At 50.6% G+C, this 15,394-nt stretch overlaps 2 long non-coding RNA genes across 5 annotated transcripts in view; one reads left to right on the plus strand and one right to left on the minus strand.

The window, feature by feature from the left end:
• Positions 1–1,995, minus strand: part of LOC144282002 (uncharacterized) — a 44,137-nt gene extending 42,142 nt beyond the window's left edge. Inside the window, exon 1 of the long non-coding RNA XR_013350381.1 lies at positions 1,529–1,995. This is a non-coding gene — a long non-coding RNA (uncharacterized LOC144282002). The remainder of the gene's footprint in view (positions 1–1,528) is intronic.
• Positions 432–11,703, plus strand: LOC144282000 (uncharacterized). 4 transcript variants are annotated; one of them, XR_013350376.1, is made up of 5 exons: positions 432–709; positions 1,510–1,581; positions 1,966–2,187; positions 2,349–3,345; positions 10,364–11,703. It is a non-coding gene; the product is annotated as an uncharacterized LOC144282000 (long non-coding RNA). The 4 variants fall into 4 exon arrangements; XR_013350377.1 differs by having other exon boundaries at positions 1,966–2,179; XR_013350374.1 differs by having other exon boundaries at positions 434–709; positions 2,392–3,345.
• The last annotated feature ends 3,691 nt before the right edge of the window (positions 11,704–15,394 follow it).

The following is a 15,394-nucleotide window of genomic DNA, read 5'->3' on the forward strand; positions in this document are numbered from 1 at the left end:
TCAGCTCCTTTGTCACAATAAAGAATTCCATTTTTTCCATATATGGGATGCTGCCCTTTCCTATTTACAAATCCACTTCATTTGTTTCAGCACAGCAACCCCTTAAGTATTAGGAGGCAAGGGGATCACAGGGACAGCCAGGGCCAAAGCAGGATTTGAACCCCCAGCTGGCTGCTGGCTCTCCAGCCAGGCACTGGCTCTGCCTCTGGCCTGCGGAATCTGTCTCCTTCTCCCGCATCCCGCTGTGACCTCCTCCCTCCCTAGTTTCCGCCAGGACCGCCCCCTCCCAAGCCCCGCTGCTCCCTTCTCCTCCTCCCCCTCCTCCTCTTACCCCTCCTCCTTCTCCCTCCTCCCTTCCCCTCCTCCCTCTCCTCCCTCCCCATCCTTCCTCCCCATCCTCCCTCCTCCCCCCTTCCCGTCCTCCCTCCTCTGCTCCTCCCTTCCTCGCCCTCCTCCCCCACGCGTCTTCCCCTCCCCTTCCTCCTCGGCGCCGCCCCCTCCTCCTCGCCGTCCGCGGAGCCCAAATACGCGACACCTGGAGCAATAGCAGCCGCCCGCGGCCTGGGCCTCATTACGGCCGGCCCTTATCGCGGCGTGCATCACATTATTTCATTTCAAAGAATCCGCAGAGAAACCCGTCCCCGGCCGACAACAGAAAGTAAAAACACAGCTGACTCCCATTAGGGCCCTCTCACGGGCTCCGCGTGAGGTAATGAAATATGGAAGCGGTGAGATATGTAATGCTTTATTAAGCGGTCTCAGCTACAACGGCGTGCATGCCAATTACGCCTGCAGGCTACCGCCCGCCCCCGGCCCGGACCACCCAGCGCGCGCCCGGCCCGCGCCCCGGCCGCTGGGGGGGAGGGAGGAGGGAGGAGGGGCGGGGGAGCAGGGGACGGAGGGGAGGGGGAGCAGGGGAGGGGAGCAGGGGAGGAGGGATGGGGGAGCGGGGAGCGCCAGCGGCTCCCGAGAAGGGGAGGACAATGAGCAAGGAGAGGAGCCCGCGGGGCAGGGAGGAAGAGCACCGGGGAAGAGGAGGGGCAGTGGCCCCTGGCCAGCGCCACCTCTGGGTCCGGGCAAGTTAGCAGAGGCGACATTTGGGCCGCGGGAGCAAAACCCAGATGGGGAAGGGAGTGGCCAAACACGGAGGCTCAGAGAGGGAAAGACACTTGCGAGGGCCCCACAGACCCATCGAGGGCAGCCCGGCCCCCTCTTTCCCAAACTAGATGGTTTCCCCTCCGCCAACCGGCCTCCTCCTTTCCTCTAAAGCGGCCTAAAGGGCAGAGTGCCCACGGTACTGTGCGGATTTCTCACCTCTGACCCTCTAAGGCTCTGAGCCCTCTGTGCCCTCTAGCTGGCCCTCCACGTCTGCCAACCTTTGCCCAGTTTTCGGACTCTGGCCCTGACGGGCCTGCGCAGCCTCCCTGAGAACCCACCGCCTCCTGGGTGCAGAGCGCAGCCCGCGAGCCCTCTGCCCCACAGCCGCCCACACTGTCCCTCCTCCAACAGGCGATTCCCAGGTACCCACCTGGTGCCAAGGGGCTTACGTGCTAAGGTCCCTGAGCAGAAAAGGCCGGCAAGGTAATCGGACCCCCATCAGGAAGCTCTAGGACAGGCTCAGCTGCAGAGAGGGAAGTGAAAATGACTGGCTAATATGGAATTTGGGATTATCTGGGGATTTGCATTATCCATTCCAGGAGTTCTCAGCCGTATTACTACCTCAATACAAACAAGCAATGGTTCACTGCCTCAGGAGGGGGGTTGCTGGCGCAGATAACCTGGGCTGAGGCGTGCTGCGCAAACCCTGGTGCAGGCTCAGGGCCCGTGCCTCTCCCGGATGCCCAGGCCGGCATTGCAAAAGGCCAGGGGAGTTGGAGAGCTGTATTTTGGAGAGGTCATCTAGAATTACACCGAGTCTCTTAAAAGAAAGTCATTTGCAAACCTGGGTTCTTTCATTAATTTTAGCAGCAAATTCCTTGTGAATCCAGCAGGCAGAGATTCCCAAGATCTGAGGAGAGCATGCCCTCAGGGCCCCCCACCTCCCACTGGGCCTCCCCTTCTGTCAGGCCCCCTCTCCTGATCTTCTCAGATGCCTGCTGCCCTCCTGCTACCTACCTCTCTCTACCAGGAGAGAGGTCAGACACTGACGAATACTGATGCAGCACTTACCTCATGCCAGGTACTACTGTAAGTTGCAGATCTATATAAATACATCCTATATATGATGATGGTATTGTCTATAATGCAATATATTATAGATAATGTAAAATGGGATATATATTTCATTAATATTAGAAACATTAGTAAAATAATATATAAATATGTACTTATACATCATGTTCACTTAGTCTTGACAAGAACCCCTTAAGGTCAGCGCTCACCATTTTGCAGATGAGGAAGCTGGACCACAGAGAAGTGAGCTGACTTGTCCAAGGTCAACAGCTAGTGAGTGGCAGTAACCCAGAAGGTTCGATGCCTAACTCCACACCGTTGATCACTGTACAATCTGAACCTCACAGGGAGGAAGCAGGAACAGGGGGCAGCTAACAGCTAACGGGACACAACTGAGAGCACTCAGATTTCTGCAGAAGCCTACGGAGCTGCTCTTTACACATGGATTTGATCCTCCCAACACTGTTGTGAGGCAGGTTTGGGGGCCTCATTTTAACAGCCGAGTGAACTGAACCCCAGAGGAGAAAGGCCTCTGCATTTCAGCAAGTTTCTCCAGCAAGTCCGTACAGAGCTGAGGTTAGAACCGAGGCCTGAGTACCCCAAGCCGGTGGGCTTCCACCTTCCTGACCACCCACCACCGCCAAAGAGCGTTTTCAGAAGGCCGGAAGGACTCACGTGCCTAAAGGACAAAGCTCGGGCACTAACGTATGAATGAGAAGCATGTTCTTTTTTTTTTTTTTTACATCAGACTTTCTAACATCCCTAAAATCTCCTCCTGCCCCCACTGATCCTGTGTCTTTGCCCCAAAAACATCTTACCCATTCAGCAAAGTTGAACCGAGCTCCTACTCTGCCCTGTGGGGTCCCGGGGCAACAAATGTGACCCGCTCCTGCTCCCCAGCCTGGAAGAGCTCACAACCGGGCAGGGAAAGCGGATGCTGCACCAGTAATAGGAGGGAAGGTAAAGCTTGCTGGAGATGCCTGTTAATCCAGAGAATCAGGTCTGCCCAAAGGTCTCCGCGAACGTGATGTTGGTGCAGAGCCTCGCAGGGCCAGTATGAGGATTTATCTCAGAGGCAGAAGCACCAAGAAACCCACCCATGGAATATGGAACTCCTTCAAGGACCTGCTAATGCTTCTAGGGCCCACTGAGAAGGATCCATGTTAGCTAGAGGTGAGTCCTAAAGAGCACTGGAGATTTTGTTAAATTATTGAAATCAGTGGGAAGGCAGAGGACTCCGGCATTTCTTAATAATTATTTTTCTTTTAAATCTTGCTCCCAAAAGAATTTCTCCAAGTTATTCATACTGTCTTAAAACAGAAAGGTCCAGGGGCAGGTGGGTGGCTAAGTGGTTAAGGGTCTGCCTTTGGCTCAGATTGTGATCCCCGGGGTCCTGGGATCAAGTCCTGTATCCGGCTCCCTACATGGAGCCTGCTTCTCCCTCTGCCTGTGTCTCTGCCTCTCTCATGAATAAAAAAATAATAATAAAAAAAAGGTCTAGACCTCCGTTTTCATCAGGTGACATTACTCCTATTTTATAGATGTTGCCCTAAAAACCTGACCTCAGACAGGAAAAAAAAAAAAATGATCTTCATTTATTGAGAACTTAACATGTGCCAGGTACTGTACTAAGCAATTATATACATTTCCCTCATTTGGTCCTCAAAAATATTCTGTGAAATATTTTCCTAAAATTTTCTAACTTCTAGGGATCCCTGGGTGGCGCAGCGGTTTGGCGCCTGCCTTTGGCCCAGGGCGCGATCCTGGAGACCCGGGATCGAATCCCACGTCGGGCTCCCGGTGCATGGAGCCTGCTTCTCCCTCTGCCTCTGTCTCTGCCTCTCTCTCTCTCTGTATGACTATCATAAATTAAAAAAAAAAAAAATTTTTCTAACTTCTTTCACATTTCATATCTTTGGACATACTCTTGTGCCCTATGAGTATTCCTTATTCTCCGCCCGCTGTACTCTTTAGTGTTCAGACTAAGAGGTTTCAGATAAGAAAGCCAACAACACAGTGGTTCAAAGAGGGTAGCAGTTTATGTCTCTCTCAGGTGATAGTTTGGACACAGGCATGTGATCCAAGGTGAATGGGATAGCTATGCTCCCCCAGGTCATCCAGGGACCCAGGTTCCTTTTTTTTATTTTATTCAGTGACCAACTTCACAAAAATCTTAATTATTTTTTATTTAAATTCTATTCATCAACATGTAGTGTATTACTAGTTTCAGAGGTAGAGTTCAGTGATTCATCAGTTGCACACAACGTCTTAATGGAGTTATAATTGACATATAACATATTAGTTTCAGGTGTGCAACATAAGGATTCACCATTTATATATTGCAAAATGATCACTACAATAAATATAGTTAACACCTGTTGCCATCCATAGTTACAAAAAATTTTTTCCTTGTGATGAGAACTTTTAAGATCGACTCTTAGCAACTTTCAAATATGCAATATGCCATTATTAACAATAGCCACCATGCTGTACCTTATATCACTGTGATTCATTTATTTTATAATCACAAGTTCGTACCTCCTAACTTAAGACAAAAAAGCTTTCAGCTTTTCACCACTGAATATCATGTTAGCTATGAGCTTCTCATACATGGCCTTTATCATGTTGAGATGTTTCCTGTATATCCCCTTTGTTGAGATTACTTATCATAAACGGATGTTGAATTTTGTCAGATACTTTTTCTGCATCTGCTGAGATGATGATAGGATTTTTATCACTCATTTTGTTAACGTGGTGTGTCACATTGATTTGTGGATGTTGAACCATCCTTGCATCTCTAGAATAAATCCCACCTGAGCATAGTATATGATCCTTTTAATATCTTGAATTTGGTTTGCAAATATGTTGTTGAGCATTTTTGCACCTACATTCGTCAGGGATATTGGCCTATAATTTTCTTTCCTTGGGGGCATCCTTCTGGTTTTGGTATCAGGATAATACTGGACTTGTAAAATGAGTTTAGAAGCATTCCCTCCTTCATAGTTTTTAGAGGAGTTTAAAAATGACTGATTCTTGGGTTGCCTGGGTGGCTCAGCAGTTAAGCATCTGCCTTCAGCTCAGGTCGTGATCCCGGGGTCCCGGGATCGAGTCCCACATTGGGCTCCCTGCGTGGAGCCTGCTTCTCCCTCTGCCTGTGTCTCTGCCTCTGTGTGTGTGTGTCTCTCATGAATAAATAAATAAAATCTTTTAAAAAATGACTAATTCTAATTCTTCTTTGAAAGTCTGGTAGAACTGACCAGGGAAGCCACCTGGCCCTGGAGTTTGGTTTGTTGGGAGATGTTTGATTACTGATTCATTCTTCTTTCTAGTAACCAGTCTGTTCAGATTTTCTCTTCTTCTTGATTCAGTCTTGGTAGACAGTATGTTTCCAGGCATTTCTGTCAGTTTCTTCCAGGTTGTCCAGTTTGTTGTTGTATAACTGTTCACTGTAGCCTCATATGATCCTTTGTGTTTCTGTGATATCAGTTATAACCTCTTTCATTTCTGATTATATTTATTTGAGTTCATTCTTTTTTCTTGGTGAGTTTCTCCCTGTATTTTGTTGCTCTGTTATCCCTTCATGGCCAAGCAAGTTCACCCACACTACATTCCCACCACAGGAAATGATGGCAAGCAATTTCACTTCCACTCACATTTAAGAAGTAGAAACTCAGTCCCATGGCTTCACTGGCTGCAAAGAAACATGGAAATCATCATCTCTAGCTAGGTGGCCATGTGTCTTGCTAAATCTGGGAGGGGTGTTCCTGTTGTTAAGAGGAAGAAGAGAAGTGCGGTGACTGGGTGGCTCACTCAGTTAAGCATCTAACTCTTATTTCGGCTCAAGTCATGATCTCTGGGTAGTGAGATGGAGCCCTGTGTGGAGCCTGCTGAAGATTCTCTCCCTCTCCCTCAGCCCCTCCCCATTCCAACTGGTGCATGTGCACTCATTCTTTCTCTCTCAGAAAGAAAAGAAAAGAAAAAAGAAAAGAAAAGAAAAGAACCAAACTAGGAAACAAGCAACAACCCTGCCATCCCTACTCCTCCTTTATTATCCAGCTGACCTGTCACCTCCTCGGCAAAGCCTGCCTGGATCCCTCACCAGGAAGAATTAACTGTCCCCTCTCCTGTACTTTGCTGCTTTATACCTCTCAGTCTGCAGGCCTGTCTCCCCTCATCTGTAAATAATCACTATAAATAACGAGCGCTTGCTATGTCCTAGGCACTGTGCTAAGCAGGTTTTATTCATTAGTTCATTTAAATTTCCTATAACCCTGGGGATTTCCCCTTCTGTGAAATGGGTATAAAAATGATACTGATCTTATAGGGATGCCATGAGGATTCAAACAACTGGTTTTGAGAGGGATACATGCTCAATAAATATAGCTACTACTCCTGGGTAAATATGAATTGATAAATGTGCCAGTGTAAGGGGTTGGTCCAGTAGAAATCATGCTCCCTGCCCCCCACAGCTCATAGTGGAGCTGTAGTACATTAACCTCATGCCAGGTTGTGTAGGCACCTGGAGATACACGTCAGAGGACACCTGGTAAGGTGGGAAGTGCTCTACAAATACAAAATGCCCAAGTCCTGGAAGGCACTACTTTATCCCTCTTTCCTCAGATGAGAAAGTTAACTACCCAAGACCACACAGCTAGTTAAGTGCCAGAATCATGGCTCAAACCAGACTGATTTTAGTGGGTGATGGAGCAGTGACTGGCTCTATACACCTGTGAGTCTCTGACACTTAATAGACCACGGGGAGAAAGTTCAGACTCTTAGGCCACTGGAGACACTACCACCACCTGGCAGCGGCTACAAGCATTGCAGGCATAGCCTCTCCCTCCTTCAAAGGAGGCAGAAGTCCCTCAAGTATCAATCCCGAATTGTTCTAATACATTAGGTATAATCAAGCCCTGCTCAAGACCTTTGGTTTTCTCTCTCGTATCAACAAGCTACACCAGGCCACTTCCACTGTTCTCAACCACTAGCACAGCCGAGATTTGTTCTTTACAGTTTAGAATTTCTGGGTTCAGAATGTACATTGCAAGAAGGGGTCCAGCCTCCAAGAGCAGGAGCAAGTCGTCAGACAGTTGTCACGTTGAAGCAATGTGACTTCAGGTGTGTGTTTTATGTTAATAACACAGACTTGGTTGTTAACTTAAATTTGGATCCCTAATTACTGCTGTAAATGAAAAAAAAGATTTCATTGTGATGCACAAAACAAGTTAGCGTTTGTGCAGGACACGGCCCGCCATGCACCAGCCAGTGCCATGACTGGCAGTAAAAACTGCCCAGTCTTCCTGAATAGGTCAGAGAATCTCCCGTGTGGTGTGAGGTGGGTCTGACAAACTGATCCATCAAGTCCTATAACTTAGACACTAAGCACCTACCTGTCAAAGGCTTTTTTCTAACTTTCAAGAAAAAGCTGTTTAACCTCCCGCGGTATAGATGTGGTTAATGGAGAAATGAGGAGAACTGTGTGTTTATCCAAAGCAAAAATGCACATGAAATGCTAATATGCTTCGGTATGTCTTGAGATCATACTTTAATCTTAAAGAAATAAATTTCGTATGCCTGGGATGCAAAAAAGCAGCACTCCGACGTTCTGCATAATTGCTGATGACCTTCAGGGCTTCCACAGATGTAGATTTTCCAGTAAACCCTCAGACCCTGACTGTGATCCTGAAGGCAAAGTGAGCAATTGTGCGAACAACTGCATGTTATCAGTTATCTTTCTCGATTATGTACCTGCAGTATGGCGACTCTCCCCCCACCCCAATAATTAGGTCAACGAGGCATCTCACATGTCACCTCTTACTACCAGGAAACTCCAGTTTTCACTTGACACAAAGCTGCTCATTAGAGATGGGGGGTTACATGTGTCATTAGCACCTGTTGGGGCGCAACACCCTTTCCCAGCATTAGGTTCTCCCACCGTGACCTAATAATTGTAGCACTATCAACAGCATTCACGAATATTGGTACAGCACCTAACAGTTTCCAAAGTACTCACACGTGTTTTCTCATGCCATCCTCACAACCACTCCATAAGATGCCCCCTCTTTACTGATGAGGAAAGAGGGCTCAGAGAGATGACCTGACCTGGCTAAGGTCACACAGCATCACTTAAGACCCTCCTCCTCCTCCTCTCTGTCTCCCTCTCTGTCTCTCCTCCTCCTTCCCTCCCTCCCCTCTCCCTCCTCTCCTGGTTTCTTAGTGCCTGAAGATGAATGATTTTTTTTTTCCTAATGGCCAGCCTCTCTCTCTTCTCTGAGGACAGACACAGGCAAGGAAGGCGGCAATGGAGGAACAGAGGGCGGCAATGAGAAGGCACCTTGGCCTTTGTCGCCCCCTAGAGTCTGTTCATTTTGCCCAAACCTCCTGCCCCAGACTGATCCCCTTCGGCGCCAACCAGCAATCCCAGAGCAGGGATTCCTGGGGGAGAACCCAGCCAGGGACCAGTCTCCACAAATCCTGCCTGTGTGTGAAAAAGAACAAGTTAAATAGAAAGTTCTGGGCACCCTGATAGGGAAAGTAAAACTAACACCAAACTTGGAATTCCTTGACCTGGGTTTGAGTCCTGGCTCTTCCAGTTACCAGCTTTATGACTTCGGACCACTTGATCTCTCCGAACCTCCATGCCTCCCCGGTGAGGTAGATTTCCTCGCGAGGGCTGCTGTTAGCGATGAATTAGAGCCGTGATGGGGAGGCCACCTGCCGCATAGCAAGTGCTCAATAAATGTGGATTCAGACTCAGAGGTTAAGAGCGAGGAAGTGGAGAAGGATGGGGTATTCAGGGCAGTGGGAGCTCGCACATGAGCCTCGCATTCTGTAATTGCAAAAAGTGGCCACAGATTCCTCCCCAGGCATCAAGGGATGGAGCCTGTTTCCTCACCCCTTGAGTCCGGGCTGGCTCCGCAACGTGCTTTGGCCAATGGGTTGTTAGCAAACATGATGCAAGCAGAGCACCACATGGGGGCTTGACTCCTCTTGCTCCCACCATATGAAGAATCCAGGCTGGCCTCCTAAATGATGAGACATGTGACTAGGTGCCACTGTGGCCTCAGGCCTCAGCCAGCCACCAGGCCACCCCTGCCATCTGATCCCAGACGCAGAAGCGTTTTAGTAACCTATAGCTGCATAACAAATCATCCCCCAAGCAGCTTGAAACAACATTTCTTATCCCACTCAGTTTCTGAGGTCCAGGACACTGGGAGACGCTCAGCTAGAATGGGAGTCTGGGGGCTGGCAAGAGCAGGGGGAAACTGAGTCAACGCCCACCACACCCTGCCTCTACTACAGGCCGCATGCTGCAGCCGCCGCTCCACACACGTGCAAGCCTGCTTCCCCCACCCAGAAAACTGAACATCAGGACCCAGAGGTTCCTCGGCAGTGAGCCTCCCCAGCCCCTCATTAAACATCGGGGAAGCTTGCCCAAAGTCACACCAGGAACCCGCAGCAGCAACAAGATTAAACCTGGCACCCTTGCTCCCTGCCCTGGGCTTGTTCCCTTGCAGTGTATAAAGAGCACGTTGCAGCCCTGGTGACACTTCTGTTTGGAATCGAATATATTTTTAAGTTAGGCATGCCTCGTTTCGGTGCGCTTTGCTTTATTGCTCTTTGCGGACACTGCATGTTGTACAAATTGAACGTTTGTGGCGACCCTGCACCGAGCAAGTCTACCAATGCCGTTTTTCCAACAGCCTTTGTTCACTTCTCATCTCTGTGTCACATTTTGGAAGTTCTCAATATTTCAAATTTTTCCATTATGATTATATTTGCCATGGTGATCTGTGACCAGTGATTGTAACCTGCTGAAAGCTCAGATGGTGGCTAGCATTTTTTAGCAATGAAGTATTTTGGGGCATCTGAGTGGCTCAGTGGTTGGGCATCTGCCTTCAGCTCAGGTCATGATCCCGGGATCCTGGGATCAAGTCCCACGTCAGGCTCCCTACATGGAGCCTGCTTCTCTCTCTGCCTGTGTCTCTGCCTCTCTCTGTGTGTCTCTCATGAGTAAATAAGTAAAATCTTTTTTAAAAAATATTTTTCACTAAGATACCTACATTGTATTTTAGACATAATGTTATTGCACACGTAACAGACTATAATATAGTGTAAACATAACTTTTATATGCACTATAGCCAAAAAATTCATTTGACTTGCTTTATTGTGATATTTGCTTAATTGCAGTGGTCTGGAAATGAATCCACAGCATCTCTGGAGTATGACCTGTTGCCCATCCTGGACTCAGAGGGCAGCCCCGGGCAACAAGGAAAAAGCTGCAAGAACAGGAAGGGAAGAGGTGAACTCATTACCTGGTCGCTGCCCCCAGCGCACCATCCTCTTACCCTTCTCTGCACCCCTGTCGCCCTCTCCCCACCCCCACCCAAGGGCTAGACCTCACTGAGGTGCCCGGGCCAGCCACACTTCCCAAGAGGCTCATGCCAATTAGAAAATATCCAAATCAGGGATGCCTGGGTGGCTCAGCGGTTGGGCATCTGCCTTCCACTCAGGGCCTGATCCTGGAGACCCGGGATAGAGTCCCATGTCGGGCTCCCTGCATGGAGCCTGCTTCTCCCTCTGCCTGTGTCTCTGCCCCTCTCTCTGTGTCTCTCATGAATAAATAAATAAAATCTTTTTTAAAAAACAGAAAGAAAGAAAGAAAGAAAGAAAGAAAGAAAGAAAGAAAGAAAGAAAGAAAGAAAGAAAGAAAGAAAGAAAGAAAATATCCAGATCAGAACCTAGACCTAGCCAAGACCTAGTCCTAGAATCTTGGAGGTTCAGGACAAGAAGGAACATTCTCCTTGGCCATGCTCTCTCCGTGACAGGGGGCCGTGCAGCCTCTGCTTACTCACCTCCAGGGCCCAGGGACCCACTACCTCCTGAACTGGTTGGAAAGAGCTTTGGAGACTGATCTGCCTAATGCAATCTCTGTGGCAGACAGCTCTGCGACCTTTAATGTCATTTGGCCTTTCTACACCTCAAATTTCTCTTCAAAATGGAGAATAATGCCTCCCAAGCAGGGTAATCGTGATAATTAAATATGTGCAAAGTTCCCAGAAAGTAGTTGGCACGTGACAATTTTTATTACATGGGCAGAAGGTGAGACCAAGAAGGAACTCAGGTGTGCCACCTCTCAGCAGTGCCTGCTTCCCACCTGAGCACCCATCCCAAGCAGTCAGGGCTGCAAGGGTTTAGGATCCCCTGAGGATTCACCCCGGATGTAGAAAATCAGAATTCACCCATCACCTGGGGGATGCAGACAGGCCCTAGGGCAGCAGGATATCAGACGGTGCGGAGGGAAAGCTCTCAGATGGCCAGGCTGGCCCTGGAATATTCAAGGGTATTGGGAAGTAAAAGGAGGGAGAGAGAGATCCCATGTGTGCGGGGTGATGGGAGCTGCGGCAGGAAGCCGGTCCCACGGGCACAGCGAAGATGCCACGGCCCCGGGGGGTGCGGGAGGGAAGTTAAGACACAGATACCTCCTCAGCCCAGCTGTGAAAAGTTCAATACAGGCCGCTCTGCCTTGCTTTTTCTTCCACATCCTGGGTACTCTGCATCTCTGGGGGCGGGAGGGCTGGCCCAAGTCAGGGACGCTGCCACACTGGGACATCAGAGCGGCACAGGCCACCTGGAGGGAGGATCTGACACCGGGGAGCACCTGGCAGCGCGCAGATCATGTGCCACAAAGCAAAACAAATCTGCAGGCAAATCACTGAGTGTGAGAAGTTGCTAGAGGGCAAGGGACAGGAAACGGCCGTCCACTACCCCCTCCCACGGCCATTCACATACCACGCACAAAGTGCCACGGGAGCGTTTTAAGTTTCGCTACCTCCCTGGCTTATTTTAGCACAATTCCGCAGTTCTGAGGCTCCCAGGGGCTTGCCTTGGAGCTCGCCCTCTTCCGTGGCCCTTCCCACCCCGTACCCCGGGCCCCGCAGGCCGCTCCCCGCGTCCCCTCGGCGGATCTAGGGCAGGCGACGGCCTCTGGGTTACCAGCGCAGGCTGCTCCCCCTAAACCTGCGCACACCTGGGAAAGCCCCACCTTGTGCCTGGGCTGGGCAGAGGGAAGTGGGACCCCCCGGGCGGGCTCGCGGCGGGCGGGCCATGGGCCGTCAGCGTCTCACCAGGACACAGCTGCCGTCCAGGAGGAGGAAACGCTTCTGGACGTGGAGAGTGGGGATGGCTGCCCCACAGGGTGAATGGACGTCATGTCACCGCACTGTACACCTAAACATAGGTGAAATGGTAAATTTTATGTCCATTTTAGCACAATTTAAAGAAGCAGCTCCTCACACCTCCATTAACGGGCCTGAGGGCGCCCTCTGTGTCTTCCTGGGACCCTGCCTGATAGATACCCCCCCAGCAGCGTCTTCCCCAGTGGTCTAAGGGTGCCGACTCTGGACGGCTCCTCCTCCCTTGGGACTTTCTGGAAGCCGACCCCCAAGGTTGGGCAGGCAGCTGGATGCCCCCCGGCGATGCTCTTGCTGACTGCCCATGGAGACCCCTGTAACTGCACTGAAGCAAGGAAGACTCTGGGGGGCCCCCCACACACCTGTACAGGATGCTCACGCATGAGACACTCCTGACCCCGCGCACCACCCGCACACTTGCTTCCAGAGCAGTGTTTCTTGGTCTCTGATGGTTTGACCTCTGGGATCTGCTTCCTCACACCCCTGGGGCCCGGGGGATGGGTCTCTACTCTACCAACATCTGGTGATCTGTCTCTCTGGGATCTCTCTGGGCCTCAGTTTCCCCTTTTGTACAACAAGGAAGTTAACCAGCGGTGCTCAAAGTTTTCTTTTAACCAGCAGAATCGTTTCTTCAAAGAAAATCATACAAAGAAACCCAAAGGGAAGGTCAAACAAAATCATGGCTGCCTGGTCTGAGGATGCCACCAGAGGCCTAGAGTGTCACTCCTTTCCTACCTTCTAAGGCACCCTAGGGTTCCATGAAGCACAGTTTGACAACCACAGTTCTAGCTGCGCCTCAAAAGCCTTTCCAGGTTCTGGCCACGTATACAGCAGGGACGAGGCCCAGCCCATGTGCTCAATACAAAAGTTTGCTAAATTAATGAAAGGATAACCCAGAAAAATATCCAGCCTGCTTCCCTCTGCTACTTTTCCTCATTTCTGTCCCCTTGGCACTAAGTAGAGGGACCCCAGCCCCAGGCCTGCAGTTCACTAAAACCAGCAAGACTCCCTCCCTCCTCACCCCGCCAGTAACACCCCGACGGACTAGAAATTGCTGAGCCTTTGTGCCCGCCACCCCGTTGGTGGGAAGTTCGCCGTTCCCTGGCCAGGCCGGCCTGTTGCCTCTGAACACAAGCAGAGGGTCTGAGCTGGGGCCAAGAATAATATTGTGTCAGTGAGTCTATTATGAAAATAATGGAATAAAAGAAGCCACCCTCACTAAGGGATGTGCAAGCTTCCCTCCGACCCGCCGCGGCCTGACAAAGGCTGAGGTGGCCCTTCCAGGGTGGGCACTCAGCCAAGCGCTTTAAATAATCATTAAAAACACCGTCGTGGTTTATCACTGGGGATCAGCCGGGCAGGGGGCTGCTTGCAGCCTGGCCTCTTCCCACTTCGGCCCAGGCATGTGGGGAGCTGGGCATGGCCACGTTCTCCCCCTGCGGAGCCCCCAGGCTGTGGACTTCCCCAAGGCCAACCCCACTGTAAAGCGTTTGTCTTCCTCTCTCCCGGCCAAGAGGAAGTAAATCGTGGTCATATCTAATGTTTCCTGGGTATTTAAGTGGATTATTTCATTTGACCCTCTTGATAACACAGTGAGCTAAGTACTGTTATGACTGTGCCCATTTTAAGTCTGTGAAAACTGAGACACAGAGAGGTACCTTGCTCCCGGTTGGGGCTGCGGGAAAGGGCGTTGGAACATCCTGTGCTTGGCTCGAGGGCCTGAACTGGCCCCAAGACACTGCAGTCCTGACTTAGCCCGGCTCTGCTTGCACAAAAGCTCAATTGCAGACCCCTTCCTGAGGCTCTGCTGAGTTGAGGGACACAGGAAAGCCTCCCAAAGGAAGATGGCTCAAAGAGTGGAGGGGTAGCCTAAGAGACGCGGCCTCCAGGGCACCCGATGCTGGGGCTCTCCCGGAATCTGGAGGCAACCTCATGTGCCTGCTTGGCCACAGACAGCCCTCCCATGGGTGCAGGGCAGAGAGGCCTGGCCCGGAGTCAAGGCGAGGGAGTCCCGGAGCCAGCTCTGTGCTTGTGAGCTTAGGCAAGTCATACTCCCTCTCTGGACCTCTGCGTCATCTTCTGACAAATGATTATAAAAATGCTATTTAGGGGCGACTGGGTGGCTCAGTGGTTGAGCATCTTCCTTTGGCTCAGGGCATGATCCTGGAGACCTGGGATCGAGTCCCACGTCGGGCTCCCTGCATGGAGCCTGCTTCTCCCTCTGCCTGTGTCTCTGCCTCTCTTTCTCTGTGTCTCTCATGAATAAATAAATAAAATCTTTTTTTTTTAATGCTATTTACCTCTCAAGGCTTGTGAAGGAGCTGGAGTGGGCAATTAGTTATTCACAGGCACAGGTGGCTCACTCTGTTCCTACGACCCCTTGCACAGCTAGACACAGTCCTGTCTCCCCAGACACTGACTATCCCCTCAGAGGATGGGGGGCACCGGCAGGCGTGAGGGGGTGAACTCTGGTCTGCTGTGGCCAACAGGGTAGAGAGGAAAGCAGGGGCCTGCAAACCTGGGAACCAGAGAACTGGAGACTCAAACAACTCTGGCAGTTGGCCCATACTCCTGGTCTCAAATCTATGAGCCGCCGACAAGGAGACAGCTCGTGTACAGCTCCCGAAAGTTCTAGAGGCAGATGGAGGCTTACAGTTGTCAGCCCACAGACTGTGACTGAAACCACAGGAGGTCATATGACCCCCAGGTAGAGACAAGATGTATAAGGACGGGGTGAGGAGGAGCTGCCATTGTAGGCTGGCCATTATCTTCCAGCCACTACTGTGGGCCAACTGCTTTACAACTCTGAGAACTAGGGGTGTTTATGCCCATTTTACACATGAGGAAACTGGGGTTTGGAGAGATAAAGCCATATGTGTACAGGCACCGGGCTGGCTGGGGTGAGCCTGGGATTTGGCCCCCATATACGCATTATGCACAGTTAATGGGCTTCAACACTAACCCTTCAACACTGACCCACTGCTGGTCAGAAGAGAGGGCCATTTGAGACACTGGGTCTTGGCACGGA

The sequence above is a fragment of the Canis aureus genome, chromosome 13, assembly GCF_053574225.1.
Source record: "Canis aureus isolate CA01 chromosome 13, VMU_Caureus_v.1.0, whole genome shotgun sequence".
NCBI lineage: Eukaryota > Metazoa > Chordata > Mammalia > Carnivora > Canidae > Canis > Canis aureus.